At 42.7% G+C, this 22,053-nt stretch overlaps 1 long non-coding RNA gene across 1 annotated transcript in view; it reads right to left on the bottom strand.

Moving 5' to 3' along the window:
• The window catches only part of LOC307191314, a 276,807-nt gene that overhangs the window by 118,982 nt on the left and 135,772 nt on the right, over positions 1 to 22,053 (bottom strand). The window contains exon 5 of the long non-coding RNA XR_013829688.1: positions 14,418 to 14,588. This is a non-coding gene — a long non-coding RNA (uncharacterized lncRNA). The remainder of the gene's footprint in view (positions 1 to 14,417; positions 14,589 to 22,053) is intronic.

Below are 22,053 nucleotides of genomic sequence, written 5' to 3'. Positions count from 1 at the left end.
CTTAATATCGAATGTTCACTGCCTCTCTTCTAGAACAAAGATTCTTCAGCTTCTCAGCTTCTGCACAGGAAGTCTCCTTTAGACCTCTTACTTCACCCACACCTTGCTACAACAAACAAAATAATGATAACTGTTACAATATACTGAGTGTCTGCTCTGTGAGAGTCACTCTATCAGGTATCGTCCCCGTATCATCTGTGATCTTCACAATAGCTCCTCAAAGAGCATATCTCAGGAGACTGCTGAGACCAACGAGGGGAAGCAACGCCTCAAAGTAACACCAGCTGGGGCTGGGATTTGAACCCGTGCCAGCCTGACGCACAGTTATTGTTATTTTTCCCCACCCTAAACCATCTTCTATCTCCAGACCTCTCACTCTTAGGCTATGTCTGGTTTCTTCAATGTAATAAAATAAACATACTGTTACTTTATGAAGAAACAAAGTACATGAGACATGGGAGTCATTCATCAAGTGAACGTTGAGCGGATGAGTGGACCGAGCCTGTATCGGCTCCCTCTGCCCACAGGCTTGGCCACAAGGGCCTTTGAAGCCCAGGCCTGGAGCTCATGGCCTTGGGGGTGACTCCAGGCTCTGCTCTCCAAACTGCCTCGCCTGCTGCCTGACCTCATAGGACCCTGTAGAATTAAAGCTTCTGGTGGTTTGTGTCTCCTGCCAATGTTTCCCTAACTCAGACTTTGGTTTCCCTCTGTCTCGAGCCCATGTTATGATGCAGCCAAACCCCGCTCCTTTGGGATCCAGTCCAAACCAGAGAGTGTGGACAGGATGCATGAAAGAGTATTGAAACCATTTAAAGAATGGACAATTTTAAGTCATGAATACCATACGAACAGCTCGGGGGCACGAAGGACTACAGATGGCTGGAAAATGCATTTTGAAGGCGTAAGACGATGTAGGTGAACACAAGGAGAACCTTGGTTTTCGTTTCAAATGTGTTCATGGAGGCCCCATATATCTGTATCTATATCTTTTTTCCCTATAAAATTAGGAAAATGAAAATAAGACACCTCTAGGGGTGTAGTCTAGCATGACCTAACATTTCAAAAATGATCTTTAGATTCAAGGATTTGGGGAAAATGGAGACCATGATTGTTTTGTTAAACAAATTCCTGCCTGGTTAGAAAGCACATGTACACAGCCAATGAAGAAGTGGCTAAATGACTAGCTGATGTTGCTAAAATCTCCTTCATTCATCATTGAACTCACACCAGTTCTTCTCACAGGGCCCTATTATGAAAATTGCTCAAACAGTCTTTTTTCTCCTTATGGCAGGAAAAGAGAAGCTCTTTCTCTGCCTTAAAACTGTTAGTCTGACTAACTCCTGCCTCCTAGACCCTGAGTAAGGCTCAGACATGACTTCCACTTGGGGTGTGCCTGTCCCTGTGGACAGGCAGACAGACTGGGACGTTCCTCGTCGCACATGCTCCGCTGGCCTTGGGGACCTTGCACTCTCTCTGCCTTCCTACTACAGGGCTGTTCCTCTGTCTCCTTTGCTGCCTCTCCCCAACCTCTTAACACTGAGCTCTCCGTCTTCTTCTCCTCTTTATCTCACTCCCGTGGTGATTTCATCCATCCTGCGGCCTTCCATAGCACCTGTGCGCTGAGGACTCCCCAGCTGGCACCCCAGCCCAGACCTCTCTTCTGCACCCCTGCCCACATCCCCAAGTCCCAGCATCGCCTCTCCACTTGATGCCTCACAGCCCCCCCTGAAACAGAATGCCTGGTCTTCCCCCGGTGATTCCACAGAATGTCTTCCTGTCACGGTTAAGAGCATCTCCATCCTCCCAGGTGCCCCAGCCAAAGACCATGGCCTGGCCCTTGATGCCTTTTCCTTCTCTGATACCCAAACTACTGTCTATCAGAACATCTGTTGACGTCAAACTATATCCGGGATCAAACTCTTCCTCAACACCTCCATTACACTGCCCTCCCTGTTTCATTCAAAGGGAAAGCCAAGGTTTTAGAGTTCACCTCCCGCTCGTCTCCAAGCCCCACTGGCCTGGCTGCTCTTGAAGCACACAGGGCACCTTCCACCCTAGAAGCTTGGCGCTGGTTATTCCCACCTCCTTCAGGACTTTGTTCAAATATCATCTGCTCAGTGAGGTCTGCCTGGCCACCCTACTGAAGTCCAAGCCGCAGGTCCCCATGCCCACACTCCCAATTCCCTATTGGTAATACTTTTTCACAGGTCTTATGCTTATTGCTTGTTGCCTGTCTCACCCACAACAATGTAACTTCCGTGAGTGTAAGGGTATTTTTTTCTGTTTTGTTTACTGTGTATTCCAAAGGCCCAGAAGAGTTTCTAAGTACATAGTATGTGCTTAATCAATATCGGTGGCATGAGTGAATGAACACGACACATACCTTACATTTGAATCTTAATAAGGGAAATAACCATCTCAGGATTCTTACTAGGATGGGCTAACCATCCAAACACAACCAAAGGCATTTTTCCATGTAACCCTGAACTCCCCTGTTGCAGAAAGAGCTCCATAGATCTGAAACGAACCTGAAAGAAGGTGTAATAATTTCATTTCTGCCTCTTGAATACCCAGCTCTCCACACTGTAGCAGCTTTGCCAAGAGCCACATGCCCACTTGAGGACCAGACACCCACCTCGAACCCTTGGACAGGCATATTTGAGCACTGATTCCCCTTGGCTCAAATGACCATGGACTGACCTCAGTTCTCAAGAATTTCACTGCATTACAAACATATTTTTGTTGCACTGGCTTCCCACAAGGATGCACAGAATTTACACTGACTGTGTTTCAGTCTTGACTCCAGCAAGATTGTTTTTTAATCTCTCTCTCTCTCAGTTTCCTCATCTGTAAAATGAAGATTATGATAATGGTACCTGCATCACTTGTGGTGAGGATTGACTGAGTGAATAGATACAAAGTACTTAGAACAGCGCGGGGCACAAGACAAGTGCTCAGTAAGTGTTAGCTGTTTTTATCATCATTGTTACTCTCATTATTAACATTAAACACTTTATCTTATTTGGCTTTTTATTTAGAGCACCTAGTACACTGCCTGGGACATAGGATGTGCTTAAGAAAAGTTTGCTGGATAGTTGAATGAATGAATGAATGAGGATGAGCTTTTTCGGTGCAGAGGCTATATGTTTTCACTCCATTTAGCACAAACCCAGTACCTAATAATTCCCTGGAAAGGTTCATTGAATTTTGAATGAATGGCACACAGGAAAGTTTCTGCACATACTCTGTACAGTAGAAAATTTTGAAAGGGCATGAAAAAACAAGACTAGTGAAAGTATTGAGGGATTTGGTACTTAAGTGCTGGGAGATAAACAGACCAAGTCTGTGACTTTAGACAATTTTTTTTAACTTTTCTGGGTCTCAGTGTTATTCTCTACCAATTGGGGCCGAGTAGTCTCTGTGTGCTAAGAAGACTACACCAGACAATGCTTGCAAAATGCACAGCTCAGGGCCTGGCACCTGGTAATGCTCATTCAATAAATGCTGACTTTAAGACCACGTGGCAAGAATGGCTGACACGTGCATCACTGCACATGAGGCCTGGGGACTTGAAGGGAAGGCAAGATGCTTGGATTTAAGGGACAAGAGCTAAGTCTCCAGGGACCCATCTTTCTATCATGTCTCTTCATGTTTGCGTATATAGACACCGTCACCAAAGGCATCTCTTTTTTGTCCCCTCCTGCCTGTGACCCCAGGGACAATCTAGATAAGCTCCCACTCCTGTAACCAGAACTTCTCCATTTGTCATGTGTGAGGTATTTCTCCAAAACTTTTGAAACAAATTCAGACAAGTCTTAGCCCTTCAGGAAACTTGAGTACCAAAACTGGGCATTTTCCACTGGTTTCCTCTCTCCCCAACTGCCTCCCCTGGACCCTCGCCAAGTCTATGCAAACCAGCGGATGGTGGAAAGGAGACCTGCAGCGTGACAAATCCAGAACTTAATCACAGATGGCATTCATCTTCATGCTTGCCCAATATGGACCAAACTTTTGCCTTAGTTGGTTTAAATCCAGAAAATACCCAGCAGTCTGTAAACTATTATCTCTGACTCCTCTGTGAGGTCTGTGTGATTCCTTTTTTTTTTAAATGCCATATAATATTTTGAAATGATGGACTTCTCTGAAAACTTTTGGTTATTATTTGAGAGAAAAAAATTGAGAAAAAGTTTTCTTCCCCTTGGATGAGAGGAGAGGAGAACTGCCCACCTCACTGGTGCTTTGGACTATCTGAACAAGGAGAATTGGGGAAGGATGGAAACAACAGCTTATTTCTTTGCCTTTCAAAATTAAAAAATGAAAGTTATTTATATTACAACTTTAAGGAGTTAGAACAATACCAACTCAGCAGCAACCAGCTACGTTCGTTCTCCTCACACGAAATTTGAAAGGCAAACTTAAAAGGTCTCAAGCTTAAAATCTGAAAAACATTGACAGCCAAAGTATGGAATGATGGAGGAGATAATTCTTACAGTTTCCAAAATGTCCCCATATTTTTTCCATTTCATCCTATAAATGAAAAATCCATCAAAGGAAATAATATAATTATCACAGAGCCCATCACCTCAGGGACCCTTATGTATCTTCTCTTTAGTATCTTCATTTTGATTATAATAAGCGAATTAAAAATCTATATCTGGGAGTTTAATAATATATTTGTCATATGTATGTACATATGTAGGTATGAGTGTGTGCATACACATATATTTGGTGACTCACTCTTTAAGAATCAATTTTTTTTAACATTTTTATTGGAGTACAATTGCTTTACAATGGTGTGTTAGTTTCTGCTTTATAACAAAGTGAATCAGCTATACTATCCCCACCTTCCCTATCCCACCCCTCTATGTGGTCACAAAGCACTGAGCTGATCTTCCTGTGCTATGCAGCTGCTTCCCACTAGCTATCTGTTTTACATTTGGTAGTGTATATATGTCCATGTCACTCTCTCACTTTGTCCCAGCTTACCCTTCCCCGTCCCTGTGTCCTCAACTCCATTCTCTACATCGGCATCTTTATTCCTGTCCTGCCCCTAAGTTCTTCAGAACCTTTTTTTCTTTTTTTAGATTCCATATGTATGTGTTAGCATACGGTATTTATTTTTCTCTTTCTGACTTATTTCACTCTGTATGACAGTCTCTAGGTCCATCCACCTCACTACAAATAACTCAGTTTCATTTCTTTTTATGGCTGAGTAATATTCCATTGTATATATGTGCCACATCTTCTTTATCCATTCATCTGTCGATGGACACTTAGGTTGCTTCCATGTCCTGGCTATTGTAAATAGTGCTGCAATGAACATTGTGGTACATGACTCTTTTTGAATTACGGTTTTCTCAGGGTATATGCCCAGGAGTGGGATTGCTGGGTCGTATGGTAGTTCTATTCTTAGTTTTTTAAGGGACCTCCATACTGCTCTCCATAGTGGCTGTATCAATTTACATTCCCACCAACAGTGCAAGAGGGTTCTGTTTTCTCCACACCCTCTCCAGCATTATTGTTTGTATATTTTTTGATGATGGCCATTCTAACCAGTTTGAGGTGATACCTCATTGTAGTTTTGATTTGCATTTCTCTCATGATTAGTGATGTTGAGCATCCTCTCATATGTTTGCTGGCAATCTGTGTATCTTCTTTGGAGAAATGTCTATTTAGGTCTTCTGCCCATTTTTGGATTGGGTTGTTTGTTTTTTTGATATTGAGCCGCATGAGTTGCTTGTAAAGTTTTGAAATTAATCCTTTGTCAGTTGCTTCATTTGCAGATATTTTCTCCCACTCTGAGGGTTGTCTTTTCATCTTGTTTATGGTTTCCTTTGCTGTGCAAAAGCTTTTAAGTTTCATTAGGTCCCATTGGTTTATTTTTGTTTTTATTTCCATTTCTCTAGGAGGTGGGTCAGAAAGGATCTTGCTGTGATTTATGTCATAGAGTGTTCTGTCTATGTTTTCCTCTAAGAGTTTTATAGTGTCTGGCCTTACATTGAGGTCTTTAATCCATTTTGAGTTTATTTTTGTGTATGGTGTTAGGGAGTGTTCTAATTTCCTTCTTTTACATGTGGCTGTCCAGTTTTCCCAGCACCACTTATTGAAGAGGTTGTCTTTTCTCCATTGTATATTCTCGCCTCCTTTATCAAAAATAAGGTGACAATATGTGCGCGGGTTTATCTCTGGGCTTTCTATCCTGTTCCATTGATCTATATTTCTGTTTTTGTGCCAGTACCATACTGTCTTGATTACTGTACCTTTGTAGTATAGTCTGAAGTCAGGGAGGCTGATTCCTCCAGCTCCGTTTTGCTTTCTCACAATTGCTTTGGTTATTCGGGGTCTTTTGTGTTTCCATACAAATTGTGAAATTTTTTGTTCTAGTTCTGTGAAAAATGCCATTGGTAGTTTGATAGGGATTGCATTGAATCTGTAGATTACTTTGGGTAGTAGAGTCATTTTCACAATGTTGATTCTTCCAGTCCAAGAACATGGTATATCTCTCCCTCTGTTTGTATCGTCTTTAATTTCTTTCATCAGTGTCTTATAGTTTTCTGCATACAGGTCTTTTGTCTCCTTAGGTAGGTTTATTCCTAGGTATTTTATTCTTTGTGTTGCAATGGTAAATGGGAGTGTTTCCTTAATTTTTCTTTCAGATTTTTCATCATTAGTGTATAGTAATGCAAGAGATTTCTGTGCATTAATTTTATATCCTGCTACCTTACCAAATTCATTGATTAGCTCTAGTAGTTTTCTCGTAGCATCTTTAGGATTCTCTATGTATGTATCATGTCCTCTGCAAACAGTGACAGCCTTACTTCTTCTTTTCTGATTTGGATTCCTTTTATTTCTTTTTCTTCTCTGATTGCTGTGGCTAAAGCTTTCAAACGTATGTTTAATAATAGTGGTGAGAGTGGACAACCTTGTCTTCTTCCTGATCTTAGAGGAAATGGTTTCAGTTTTTCACCATTGAGAACGATGTTGGCTGTGGGTTTGTCATATGTGGCCTTTATTATGTTGAGGTAAGTTCCCTCTATGCCTTCTTTCTGGAGGGTTTTTATCATAAATGGGTGTTGAATTTTGTCAAAAGCTTCTTCTGCATTTTTGAGATGGTCATATGGTTTTTCTCCTTCAGTTTGTTAATATGGTGTATCACATTGATTGATTTGCATATTTTGAAGAATCCTTGCATTCCTAGGATAAACCCCACTTGATCATGGTGTATGATCCTTTTAATGTGCTGTTGGATTCTGTTTGTTAATATTTTGTTGAGCATAAGAATCAATTTTAAAATATTATTTGGAGCAGGAGTTGTTGGAGAGGATGGTAGGAAAGTAACAGGGATTCAGTCAGTCTTATTTCCTACCAAATCTCAACACTGAGAAGTATAGTCAGTAAATATGTGTTGCCAATATGGATAAATGAAATGGTGCATTTAACCAAAATTGCATATTTAAATATGGTGGTAGTGTGTACCAGATTCAAGGAAGGAAATTGAAGCGACCAAGAGGAGGCTTCTGCAATGATGCATGACATGTTGGTATTGCTATTCTGTGGCAGTTGTTGATTTCTTGACATTCATACCAGTTTTTTTTTTTTTTCTTTTTTTTGCTGTACACGGACCTCTCACCGCTGTGGCCTCTCCCGTTGCGGAGCACAGGCTCCGGATGCGCAGGGCCAGCAGCCATGGCCCACGGGCCCAGCCGCTCCGCGGCATGTGGGATCCTCCCGGACCAGGGCACGAACCCACGCCCCCCGCACCGGCAGGCGGATCCTCAACCACTGCGCCACCAGGGAAGCCCTCAACTGCTTTATTTTTTTTTAATTTTTTATTTATTTTTTGGCTGCATTGGGTCTTCGTTCCTGCACGCTGGCTTTCTCTAGTTGCGGCGAGCTGGGGCTACTCTTTGTTGCACTGCACGGGCTTCTCACAGCAGTGGATTCTCTTGTTGCAGAGCACGGGCTCTGGACATGCAGGCCTCAGTAGTTGCAGCACACGACCTCAGTAGCTGTGGTGCACGGGTTTAGTTGCTCTGCGGCATGTGGGATCTTCCTGGACCAGGGATTGAACCCATGTCCCCTGCATTGGCAGGCAGATTCTTAACCACTGTGCCACCAGGGACGTCCTCAACTTCTTTTTATTACTGGGAAATCTGTGCACTTGATGCCCTCACCCCCCCCAACCCCCACACATTGGCCTTTCCCAGTCCCTAACTCACAAGCCTATCCTTGACCTTCACCTCAACCCTTCTTTGAACTCCCCATATCCTTCACACCATACTTCCAGGTGCCCCCAAGTCAAAATAGCCTTGCTGTTTAAACAGTGTCGCCCAGTGTTCGTACGTGGGCCACCAATGGCCTGACCGAGGACACTGGCAGTGGACATAGAATGAGAGGCAGAGTGAGAGGAAATCGGAAGGAGTGATCCATGAGGCTTGGTAACAAAGTAGCAGAAGCGATGCAGAAGGGGCCTAAAGAGGGCTGTCTGCTCTGCGTGTGATGAGAAGAATGAAGGCACTGGGGAGGTGCCAGGCAAGAGAGGGTGTGAGAACTGCGGGAAAGGATGAGCTGGGCTGGGGCGTGCTAAGGTCAGTAGCAACATCAAAGCCTGCGTGGCTTCACACTGTTGCAGGTTAGAGACGGCACAGATGGTGCAAGATGCATGGAACCCATGTCAGCGGGGTCAGGTTCTGGCAGGGCTGAGGAGCAGAGGATCCCTGGGAAGGAGGTCCCCACATCAGGGCTGTATCGAGGCTGCAGGGGCCCATCTTCCAGGCCACTCTCCTTGGTTCCCACTGTTGAAGGCACCTAACACTTCCTTCTGCTCATTTATTATCAAAGTCCCTGTCTGTCCAAAGGTGGAGGGAAAGGCCAGTCTCATAAGCTATGTGTAGCTCAGGGAATTGTCAGAGCTTTACTGGAGGGAAACGCTCCTTATTCTTCTATACCTCATTTTTTCAAATGAAGAACTCCTTAGAATTCTTCCCCTGAGAGAAAGTGGGGCTGTGATTCGGAAACCTGAAGGCAAGTGTGCTAGGGCTTCTGTAACAGAGAACCACAAACTGGGTGACTTAAGCATTGGGTATTGATTTTCTCACAATTCTGGAGGTGAGAAGTCCAAAAGCAAGGTCAGTTCCTCCTGAGGGCTGTGAGGGAAGGATCTGTTTCAGGCCTCTCTCCTTGGCTTATAGATGCCTGTCTTCATATTCACATGGCCTTCTGCTTGTATCTTTACACTGTCTCCCCTCTGTACGCATCCTTGTGTCCAAACTTCCCCTTTTTATAAGGACACCAGACATATTGGGTTTGCACCCACCCTAATGACCTCACTTGAACTGGATTACCTCTGTAAAGACCCTGTCTCCAAATGAGGTCACATTCTGAGGTCCCAGGGGTTAGCATGTCAACATATGAATTTTGGAGGACGCCAATCAACCCAGAGCAGCAAGTCAGAGGAAAAGAGCAAGTGCGTGGGGAAGTTCACATTGCAGGAGAACTCCAGCTAAGTGTGCAGCCTTGGCCGTCATCGGCTCGGCCTCAGACCTTCAGAAATCCCCCGCATCTGGCTCTCCCAGTTCTAGCAAGCTCACCCCACCAAAAAAGACATTTATGTACATTAAGTACATGAATTTTTGTTGAGAAGCTCACTCTGCAGCACTCTGCAATGTGCTAACTAGGTTTTAACTGAAGTGGTTGAAGAGTGGTTAAACGAAGATTTCTGAGGAATTTCACCTATTCCTTAAACCTAAACAAATCTGACCCCGGTGTTTACGATGCCGCACAATATTAGACCACCTGAAGCTCCATCTCCTTGGGGCAAATTAGGATTGTGAAGAAAGTGGTTGGTGACCTTTTCCATTCTTGTCACTGCAGAGAAATCCTACCTCCTGTCTCTCCAAACTGGTGGGAGGGCCACTGCTAGTGAGGCAAAGTTTTTGCACTCAGGACAGGTAAATACGGGCTCAGGCATACAGGGCTCAGCCCCTGATGGTGTACTAGGTACTATGCAAAGCCTGAGGATTCACCTGTGAGCAGAGCAGTTTGCTGGGTGGGAGAGGGAATTCTCACTTTCCCACAGGCATGTGGAATTTACAGTGGGTGGGTCTGGAAGCTCAGAGAGTGGGACTAACCCCACTGCTTTCAGCCACAATCTGTGCTTACTGGTTGTACAAATGTTTTGATTGGTGGGCTTCCATGCCATACCAGTTGCTGAATTTTTTTATTACCCCTGGGCATGAGCATATGGTCGGAGAGGAAGTGGGAAGGGGTGGAGGTGGAAACTAGCTTAAGCTGAAGAAATAGGCTTTAGATGGTTACAGAGTTTAGAGAATTCGCTTGGGGAAAATGAGGCAGGTTCACGCAGCAATTCTCAAACATCTTAGTGCCAGGACCGTTTTTCCCTCTTAAAACTTATGTGGGTTCTATCTATTAATATTTACCATGTTAAAAATTAAAACCGAGGAATTTTTGTGTTCATTCATTTAATGTAATAACTAACCCTTTACATGTTAACATAAATAACATACTTTTCATGAAAACTATATTTCCTCCCCCAAAATGTAGTGAGAAGACTGTCATGTATTATATTTTGGGAAATTTATTTAATGTCTAGCCTTAGAGAGGACAGCTAGAATCTCACATCTCCTTCCACATTTCAATCTGTTAGTTATGCTGTTTTAACTGAAGAATGTGAAGAAAATTCAGCCTTACACAGATACGTAGTTGGAAAAGGCAGGGATTTGTGAATTTCCTGAAGAAAGCCCAGGGATCCCCAGGGGTCCTCTGGCTTCACTTTGAGAACCTCTGAACTAGTGGTCTTATAATCTTGTTATGCCCTGATTGGACCTTCTTTTCTAACTATACTGTTACAAGAAGATTCAGGCCTCAGGATTTTAATCCATAATATTTAATCCAAAAAAAAATCAAAAGACTTTTAATTGGTGTGTGTCACGTATATACCTATAAAGTCTTAATTCTGTCTACCTCCACATTGGAGGAATCAGCTTTGTGCTAATAGTCGCTATCTTTTACTTTGTTTGCAGTAAGTCAGTTAAAAAAATAGATTAGAAACAAATACAGTTACCTAATACCTATATTTAATTACCGTAGTTTTATTTTATGCTTCCAACTCTAAGATCCAAACACTTTTTTTTGCAGTATGCGGGCCTCTCACTGTTGTGGCCTCTCCCATTGCGGAGCACAGGCTCCAGACGCCCAGGCTCAGCGGCCATGGCTCACGGGCCCAGCCGCTGCGCGGCATGTGGGATCTTCCCGGACCAGGGCACGAACCCGTGTCCCCTGCATCGGCAGGCGGACTCTCAACCACTGCGCCACCAGGGAAGCCCCCAAACACTCTTAACTATGCAGTTATAAATAATATTAAAATATGTATGCATAAGCCATAGGCAACGTGAAGTATTTTGTTCTGTTGTCTTTTTTTCTTTGTCTTTCGAGGAACTATGTCGTATGAATCATTATGACCACTGACAATGCAAAGGAAGATAAAGAAAACTGGTTCATTGCCCAACTGTTTCAAGCCCAACCTTGATTGGCAAATTGTGGCTCTCTACGCTGACCAAGGGGGCTTGACCTTCGCAAGACTCTGGCTGTAGCCACAAGAGGTTGATCTGCAATGAGGTATAGACAGTCTTACCTCAAAAGCAGTCCACAAGTTGTTTTTCTAAGCCAGTGGTTTGCAGAATATCATGTGCTATGTAATATGGTTAACAAGGGTGACTGAATTAGAAGAACCTGTCCACAGATGCCAAAGAAGTTAAAGAAGCCCAGCATGAATTTAAGTCTTGGTACCAAGAGTTCCCACCAGAGTCTTAGCCCCTGGCCACAGAAGGAGGGAGGAAGAGAAGGAAGAGAAGTACTCCCTCATCCTCTTCCAGAAAATCGGGCTGACCTGAGACCCCACACACCTTGAAAGGTCCCCTTCCACCAACCTTTGGCACCCTGTGCCGTCTTGGAAGGTCCCTCTCCCTGAATGCCCAGTGCTTCCCACTGCCCTTGTCCTATGTCACTCAAGTCGTAATTTCCACAGGGTCATCTCCCCTGCCCTCAGCTGCCCTTCTCCTTGGCCTCACTATCCTGGCTCTGGTGCCCCACCTGGGAGTCCTAACAAGATCAATGTCCCATGTACGTTCAACCTTCAAGCTTTCAGTACACATCTCCCAAGCCCTGCCTTTTCCCATTCTCTGTGCTCAGCCCTGAGGTGAAATCAGTGTTCCTGCCTCCCTACCTACTTTGCTGGGGCCATATGCATCTTTAGAAGTAGGCTTAATTGGTGGTCTCTCATCAGAGCATCACAAAGAAAAGTGAAAACACATGCTATGAAGGAAATGTTCAGGACCTGGGAGAGGTCATGAGGACATCTTGCACTGTCACCCCCAAAGTTACGTAAAGCTATTCCTGTCAAGAGAGAAGGGTCATACCTCAGGGATCTCAACTTTGGGTCTCTGATTTGGTGTGAATTCCCCTACTTCCTTTGCTGGAAGAGAAAGTGAAATGTTTTTGTTTTTGTTTTTCTCTAGATTTATTTGAAGAAAAACCAATAGTGGTTCTTTTTAGCTTCAAATGAGGATTTTTAATGCATAGCCTATGATATCTGGCATTGTTACCCCAGGTCTGCTGATGAGGTCTAGGGAAAAGGCAAGGAGGCCTCAATAGGGTGTTGCTAACTGAATGTCGATCAATGTGTCTTTGCCACAGTGACAAAATAACGTGCTTTTGTATTTGGTAGGGAAAGGATACTTTCTTTCTGCCTCATTGCAAATAAAATCATTGACTTCATGGCAGTATCTGTCAGGTTAAACTTTACTGACACCATTCTGTCCTTTCTTTGTGGTTTGCTTTTTCTTGGTGATTCTGTTCCATAGTTTTCTTTCTGGGCTAACGTCTCTCCTGGGTGTTATGTAGCAATCCAAAGTCAAGTATTACTTGCCGCTAAATCATAATAAAGATAGCATTAATCTGCAGCTTGATTATATCCATCAGTAGACTGATGTCCACAGATTTCACATGGATGGGTTTTCTGGGTTGAAAGATTGATTTGGACTCATGGAAGGTTTTATAACCCCAGCTAGATCCCAGGGAAGGTCTCAGGTGCCAGTCAAAGGCTGCAGGAGATATTTCATCCCCAATTTTATTGTCCCATTAAGAAGGTTAGGCAGACACAAAGGAAAAAGTAGTGTGTTTACTTTTAAAGAAATGTTAAAGCAATTATAATTATTGGACTGCATACCTGGATTAAGCTGTGGAATAGGAATAATAGGACCTTAAGAGTTAATGTGGCTTATTTTAAAGTGTAAACACGTATACACTCATATTTCATGGAGCAACAGAGGAAATTTTCTTCTGAAAGAGCAAATAAGCTTAGGAAAATCAGACTCATGAATTCGTGCACATTCCTATCTTTATGACCCCATGGTTTTACTCAGTTAACGTTAACTTTCCACACTTGGCTACCAAAATAGCTTTCCATTCTGAGCTTGTTACTGCAAACTAACTAGCTTAAGTTTCCCTCTCACACCTTACCGGATATTAATCTTTCAGAGTTCTTGCCCTCCCTTTTGCAATGTTCCTGATTCTCACGCTTCCTATTGAGAAACTGCTCCACACACTGAGGATGTCCTGCTTGGTGAGCAGGTTTAGTTGTTCTGACTAGCCATTCTCACGAGATATGCCTCCACTATGACTGCTGCTCCAGCAAACACATCTTGTGCCCTAGTAGTTCTGAGGGTTGTTGGATCCAGTTCAGTTTCTCTGGGTAATCACGGTCTTGAACAACAGTTATCATTCAATATTTGTCCTCTTATAGAATTGCCATGGCTAGGTAATCATTTCTTGTTTAGAAGCACTGGACATTTTTAGAGGTGGTTCCCTGGTGATTATGTAGTTTTACATTAGTTTATGTAGGAAAACACATTTTAGGAGTCCCAGATACCCAATGAAGCACCGTCACATTGAGTAGAAACAATTGTAAGTGGGAAGGTGATTTGAGGAAATGATGATCCCAGCAGGATTTCTTTTTGGACTGTGACTTCTCATAGTACTTCATGGATTTTGTTAGTGCCAGGAAATCTGATCAGGGAGAAACATGGGCAGTTTTTCTAAGGCTCATCCCACTGAAGGATATTTCTTTATCTGAGGGGGAGAATTTGCTCCAAATTGGGGAAAATGGAAAAATAGTTGGTAGGATTTAAGTCCTAAATCAATTGCTGTCTCAGTTATCTATTACCACCTAACAAACCACCCTAAAATTGAGTGGCTTCAAACAAAAGCCAAGTTATTGTTCATGATTCTGGGGGTCAGGAATTCAGATCAGGCTCAGTGGGGACTGTTCACCTCTGCTTCACGTGGTATTACTTGAGGCAGATCGACTGGGGCTGGAAGATGGAGACGGCCTCACTCACCTGCTCGGGGCATTGATGGCTGAGGGACCTCCCTTCTCCTCCGAGTGCCTCTCTCTCCATGTAGTCACGCCTCATCCAGCAGTCTTAGGTACACACAGGTTGTTGGCTCTCCAAAAGAACTGGAAGTCCTCTTACGGCCCAGAAGTCTCACAGTGTCGTGTCTCCCATGTTCTATTGATCAAAGTAAATCACAGGGTCAACCTAAATTCAAGTGAAACACAGACTCCACTCCCTGGCTGAAAGAGCATCATGACTGTCCTGGAAATGTTGATGGTCATTTGTTTGCTGAAAAGCTGCTACAGTGGCTGACTCCTAGAAGCTGCTTCAAATTCCTCCACTTAACCAATGAATATTAGACAACTGCCTCAAAACAAGAGAGAGTTACTTTATTTTATTGACTGTAAAATGTCACTGATTTTAAGATGCACATTGTCTCTATATAATTTAAAGAGAAAAAGGTCACCAAGCAAACCATAACATGACAAAAATTGTGATGCATCTCAATTGCAGAGATATCAAAAGGTGGGGAAAATGTGCATGTGAGAGTCAGTGAAAAATGGTAAATATCTGATACATAACTCAACAGGATTCTAAGATGAAAGGACAAAAAGCCAAGGTTTACCTGAGAAAACCATAATTCAAAAAGAGTCATGTACCACAATGTGCATTGCAGCACTATTTACAATAGCCAGGACATGGAAGCAACCTAAGTGTCCATCGACAGATGAATGGATAAAGAAGATGTGGCACATATATACAATGGAATATTACTCAGCCATAAAAAGAAACGAAACTGAGTTATTTGCGGTGAGGTGGATGGACATAGAGTCTGTCATACAGAGTGAAGTAAGTCAGAAAGAGAAAAACAAATACCATATGCTAACACATATATATGGAATACAAAAAAAAAAGAAATTGTTCTGAAGAACCTAGGGGCAGGACAGGAATAAAGATGCAGACGTAGAGAATGGACTTGAGGACATGGGGAGGGGGGAAGGGTAAGCTGGGACGAAGTGAGAGACTGCCATGGACATATATACACTGCCAAATGTAAAATATATAGCTAGTGGGAAGCAGCCGCATAGCACAGGGAGATCAGCTCGGTGCTTTGTGACCACCTAGAGGGGTGGGATAGGGAGGGTTGGAGGGAGACGCGAGAGGGAGGAGATATGGGGATGTATTATCTATGTATAGCTGATTCACTTTGTTATACAGCAGAAACTAACACACCATTGTAAAGCAATTATACTCCAATAAAGATGTTTAAAAAAAAAATCCAAGGTTTAAAAACTAGTCATTATTTTTATCTCTGACTCCATTGGTTGAGTATCGACTTTCATAGTTCTCATCCTGATTAAGGCACTTATCCTGGCCATGGCTGATAGAAGAGGGCCATAAGGGAGCAGTATTTACCTCTTACCTCCTCATCAAACCATGGGGACAGACAACCCACAGGACTCAGGAGAATAATTGAATATTTATAGCTCAAAGAGAAAAGCTACACTCTGTTGGGAAGTTGATTCCTCCTTTTGGTTGTTTTGCGCCACTCAGCTCCACCAATACACCTAGACCTTATAATTTTTTTTAATTAATTAATTGAATGTTTTTTACCATTGAATAAGTCCTCATTACTTTCACAGTGGCTTCATAGATGCCATACACTGTCATAAAAGCAGTGATTACTGTATTTCCCAATTTAATCAATGCTTACTGGGTCCCTATTGTGTGCCATACAGTGTGCTATATGCTACAATGGTCAAAAAGACAGACACACAATCTTCCCTCTTATAACTCACAGTCTAAAGAGGGTGGCAGGCAGCGGTGGCAACGTGAAATAAACATCTTAAATCATGACAGATCCTGTAAGCACTATGAGGGAAATAAAGAAGGTGAAGAGGGAAAATAAGAGGAACCTCTTTCAGACAGAAGTGATCATGCAAGAGCATTCTGAGGAAGGGACATTTAAGCAGAGACCTAATAAAAAGGCTGAGCTACACAAAAAGCCAAGGGAAGGTGTTCTAGACCGGAGAGAAGACACAGCAAGTACGAAGTGGCAAAGAGCTTGGTACATTCTTGGAACTGAAAGTAGATTGATATAATTGGAGTACAAGGAGCAAAATTCTCTAAAGACCATAAAAACCACCCAAAAATGGATGTTCAAATTTCTCCTATGTTCTACACAGGCAAAACAAACAAAACGTCTTTAAAAAACAAAACAACAACAAAAACCAACTGGATGCAGAATTTTACAAGCCTATAAACATCTCTGGGAGGAAAAAATGGGCCCTGAGCTATTTTGTTCTTTTCCTTCTTAGACTGTGATGAATAAATCCAATAAATTGGATTTATACGAGCTTATTCACTAAGTCAGTGTTTCTTAAATATGAGTAATGAAGCAACCAGTTTAAGGAAAAATACTTTAAACTGTCAGTGTTCATTTAAATCATTTTAATTATAACGTTTCTTTAAGACGAATGAAGTGTAAATGCCTTATGCTTACAGCTCTTATGCAAATCTAAAACTAAATCAAGTTTACAAATTAAATACAAACTAAGCTACATAACCAATAAAGTGCAAATTATTGACATTAACGGAGAGTAATGGATGATGTTATTTGCTGCCACCGAATTGCCAGTGTTTGGTTACTACGGTTTCATATCACTTGTAGAAAACTTGGACCATCATTTGAACTTTTATTGTCACTATCCTCATTGTTCATCTTTTTAAAAAATAAGCTTTCTTTTAACAACTGACCCATTACCTTGAAGGGCCAACGCACACACTCCAAAATACAATATTGAAATTAAAAAATACTAATTAACCAAAAAATTCTTTGTTTTTCACTACTGCATTTACTGCTATCTAACCATTGCTAATTTGTATATTAAAAGATGAGATTTCACGATATAGCCACTGACTTTGTGAATATGAACTGATGGCCAGCTCTGGGGTCCTTACAGTTTCACATGCCAGTGATGGGGCCATTCCATTCTCCCACCACCTTTCTTTACGGAATGACTGCAAAACTTTAGAGTGCATTAATGTAACGTAATTTGGCTTTACTTGGTATTAACATGACTATATGTACTATGCCAATGCCCCTATGAAATTGCATGGAGTACTTCAATAAAAGGAGTAGTCCAAGAGTTCCACAATGTACTATTACTTTAAGATGATCATAAATATGAAAATCCAAAAATGTTTAATTCCCATAGATTTTGTGGACTCAGGAAATATGTCAGAAGATTCAAATATGTCAGGTTGAGAAATGGTGCACATATTAATAATGGGGTTAAATGAAAGAAAATCTCATCTGAACTGTTTTACAAGATCAGGAGCAATCAACCCAATGTGATTATAGCCAGACTAATGCATGCCACAAAGACAGCATGGGATATTTGGGCAGTTTAGAAAGAATGTGAATAAGGAAGTGTAAAAAAAAAAATGTACTAGCTAATAATAATGATTAGCACTTATTACATGTCTACTGTATCAGGCATTGTGTTAAGTAATTAATAAATATTAATGATGATTTTTAAAATGCAGTTCATTTATTAGCTACCACAGACATACCCAACAGAACCACAGAGCTCCAATCAGGTAACTTAAAAAAAAAAAAAAAGGCAGGAGAGTAATTTGTTTCTAATTTAACATATCAAGTCTCTGAATCTAAAGATCTTGAAGAGAATTTTCCTGCCCAATTTCCAGAGACCCAATCTCGTTCTCAGTTTCAAACTTGAATATCAGTACACATCTCAAACTTAGGGCATCAATGATAGATGGTGTCCCAGGTTGACTGCCAACAGCTCTTTCCCTCCCTGTACATGGACGCTGCTCCTTTTGCATCAGGAGGTGATGTTCTACTCCTCTCCCCTTGAACATGGACTGGCCTTAGTGGCTTACTTCACCAGTACAATAGAGCAGAAGTAACAGTTTGGCACTTGTAGAGCTAGGTCATAAGAATCCATGGTGGAACTTCTGCCTGGCTCTCTTGGAATGCAACTACCTGGGATACTCGCTCTTGGAACCCAGCTGCCCTACTGTACGAAGGTCAAGCAGCATGTGCTGGCACTGCCATTGACGGGTCCAGCTGAGCTCCCAGCAAATGGCCAGCGTCACCTGCCGGCCATACGAATGAGCCCCGCATGTCTCACTGCAACTGCCAGAGACAAACAACCAAGAATCACCGAGCTGAGCCTAATCAAACTTCAGAAACATGAAAGATAACAATACATTGTAGTTTTAAGTCACCAAGTCTTGGGGTGGTTTGTTGCATAGCAACCGGTGACTATAATAGTACCCCAAACCAAATCCTTCATTTCCCATCACAAAACCTGCCCTTCTCTTGCACATTCCATCTCAGGAAAATGCTTCCTCCTAATTAGGTAAAATATCTTAGAGTCATCCTTGATCTCTTTTTCAGAAATGCTACGTCCAATCCATTGGCAAATCCCGTCAGCTCAGTCACGACATTATATCCCACATTTCTTCATTTATTATTTCTTCTGCCCCTCGCATCCTTATCCAGGCTGCAGTTACCTCTCACCAGAGCTTCTGCAGGAGCAGCTGGGCAGCAGCCAGAGTCCTTTAAGAACAAAAGTCTCTCCTCTGCTCAAAGTTCTCTTGGCACTCTTAGAATATACCCAAAGCCCTGGCCTTGGCCTAAAATGTACTGCAGGACCTGGCTCCTACTTCCTTCCAACATCATTTCCCATCACTCTCTCCTCTGCACACTCTTCAGCCCGAGAGGCCCTCTTGCTGTCTCTTGAATGTGCTGATCAGTCCTCCTCCTCAGGTACTTTACACTCACTTCTCCCTCAGCCTCTTGTACTCCGTTGAGATATGATTATGGTCCCTTCATGCATGTCTCTGTGCACACTGCTTCCCCTCAAGGAAGCCCTCCCCTGACCATCCTAGCGATAATGGCACCCCTTGCCTTTCTCCATCCCCTAACACTGCCTTAGTTTTCTTCATCATATTTCCATCACCTACCTTTGCTATTGATCTCTTTGCTTGCAGTCTATTTGCCCCACTCGAATGGAAACTCCCTGAGGACAAGGATTTTGTCCGATTTGTTCACTGATACATCTTGAGTGCCTAGAATAATGCTTGGCACAAAATAGGGCCTCAATAAATATTTGTTGAATGAGTGAATGATCCCTGGACCCATTTCCCAAAGTGTCAATAAGTAGGGGCATGCATCTGCCTTCCTGACATGTAAGCTAACGTTTTCCTTACTTCCTTCAGCTCTGAACGTCAAGGCACATGACTTTTCCAGGCTGACATGGGGTAGAAATGAGCACACAATCATTCCCATGTATTCCACTCTACTTTCTTTGCCCTCAGTACCATCTGGATATTGAGTTCGCATTGTGCGACCAGAAATCCTTCACCCAATCCTAATTTCCTGGAGCTCAGGTTCAGACTAGACTTTGTGGAGCAGCCCATGCAAGTGCAGATGGCTGACCCTGGTCATCTGTCTATTTAATTACTGTTGGTAGATCCCCTGCTGTGTCCCAGGCCCTGTACAGAGAGCTGGGGATATACTAGGGAATAAGACAGACTGTGCTCCATCTACTCAAAGCCGGAATTTTAAGGAATGCCTGAAAGATAAGGTAACTGGAGAATAATGGTCAAAGGTGCCAAGGAAGCCACCTAGAAGCCCAGACTGCATTCTGTGGGGCACCCCAGAGCTCCCCTGGTCCTCAAAGGTCCTGCCGCCTTCCGTCAACCTGAGACTAGACCAAATTTCCTACCGTAACTGCCCCTTTGCAGATAATAAAACCTCACATTTGCATGGTACTCTGAGGAATGATAACAGCCAGCATTTATTGGTGCCAACACCATGAAGAGCACAAAACAGCATCCCACTCTCACTTACCTCACAATTAACTTGGGAGGTGGGGCCCATCATCCCTATTTACAGGTAAAAAAACAAGCTCACAGAGGTTCAATGATTTGACACACAGCTAACATAGAGCAGACAGAACCCATATCGGCCTGACTCCAAAATTTATGCTTTTTTCCTTAACGCCACATTGCTGCCTATTAAAAATTACAATAAAATGCCCTGGTGTCAATACTTTTAAAAGTTCATGTCTGTTATCTCTTTTTGTCATTACGTATCCTCCTAAGTCAGTAGAGTCGAGGGTTGCTACCCCCATTTTGCAGAAGAGAAAAGTCGGTCCAGTTAGGCAAGCAGAATGAAAGTCATTTAGGATTACCAGGCAGGACTGTGTATTCGAAAGTATTTCCCACATCAGCTGCCTTTGCACCCAAAGTACATAAAGATCTATTTCTTTGCCTAACAATCTGCTTAGGTCTCCAACTGATTCTTATTAAAATGTGAGTACTCTTAGGAGGGCTTATACCCCAAGCAAACCGTCAGGTACTATCAGGGTCTGTCTGAGAGTCAATACAGAAAGTTATTGCTTCCAATGTAAGGCATCCATGGGGAGAGTTCTAGGCACAAACTCCTTCTTCAGAAAACCACTTGGACTGGGCCCTAACTGGAGATGCTCCCTGACTGGCAACGGTTACATGACTACATTAACAAGTGAGCCAGCCAGACCCAGGACCCCTGGCCTCCTGACTCCAGAGCTTTTGTCTCTGTATGACTCAGCTACTACCTCGAGCTCACTCTAGTCTGAACCCATCATCTTGGCACTCTTAGGGGACCCATGCAATGCCTGAGGATCTACAGCTAACCAGAACAGACCCAGGGAAATAGCAAGAGAGCTCTCAAACTCCATCTGGTGCAAAGATTCATGTTCTTTTGAAGTTTGTTCTCTTATTCTGTAAATGCTTGGACTTTAAGGGTGTGTTACTGATATGGAATCATTTGCAGTGAATAGAAGGGCCACCAACAGAACCTACTTGTGTCTCCCTGCTGGAAGACAGAAGCACCACTCGGGGAAGTGCTCCAAATCCCTGGGACAGACACCTGTGGCTCAAGGGGTCCTTCCTCGGCAGTTTTCTCTGTATGATACTGGCTGTAGCCAGCACACTCGCCAAATTCCACACAACAAAGATGCTTTGCCCACACACCGCGAGGGCCCTGGGAAACCCTGTGTCAGAGCCAAACGGCTGTAAACTTTCAGGCCTTTCAAAGCATTTTTAAAGCCCGGAAGGGCAGTGTATTACCTGTATTTACCCAGGACCAGGAAGGCAAACCACATTCATGAATATTTTCAGCAGCTGGGGCTGTCAGAAGAGCAAGACACATGACTAAATATACCCAGGCCAGTTTCCCTATGCTATTAGGAAGGGTTTATTTTGGCTTTGTTTTGTTCTTGTTTTTAGATCCTATTACCTTCAAATGGCAATCATACTGAAGGAAATAAGCTCTATAATAATAAACACCTTTTCTATATCATGAACTATTATCGAACTTTTCCCTATATTTACTTTCTCTAGAATTCCCAAATTCCTATGGAACACATCCCTAGTGAGACTTTCAGTTGGTGGAATCTTTTGTGAAGATTCAGCGATGGGGGTCACCAGCTCATATAAGAAAGCAGACACAATTTCCCACAACTATTAAAGTCCTCTCTATACTTCTTATGTGTCTTAATCAACCACTCTAAACTCCAATCTATCATTTTCTTTTTCAAAAAGAACAAGAATCATTTAACTA

This window comes from Stenella coeruleoalba (assembly GCF_951394435.1).
Source record: "Stenella coeruleoalba genome assembly, chromosome: 9".
In the NCBI taxonomy this organism is placed as follows: domain Eukaryota; kingdom Metazoa; phylum Chordata; class Mammalia; order Artiodactyla; family Delphinidae; genus Stenella; species Stenella coeruleoalba.
This window is presented reverse-complemented; position numbering and strand designations above follow the sequence as displayed.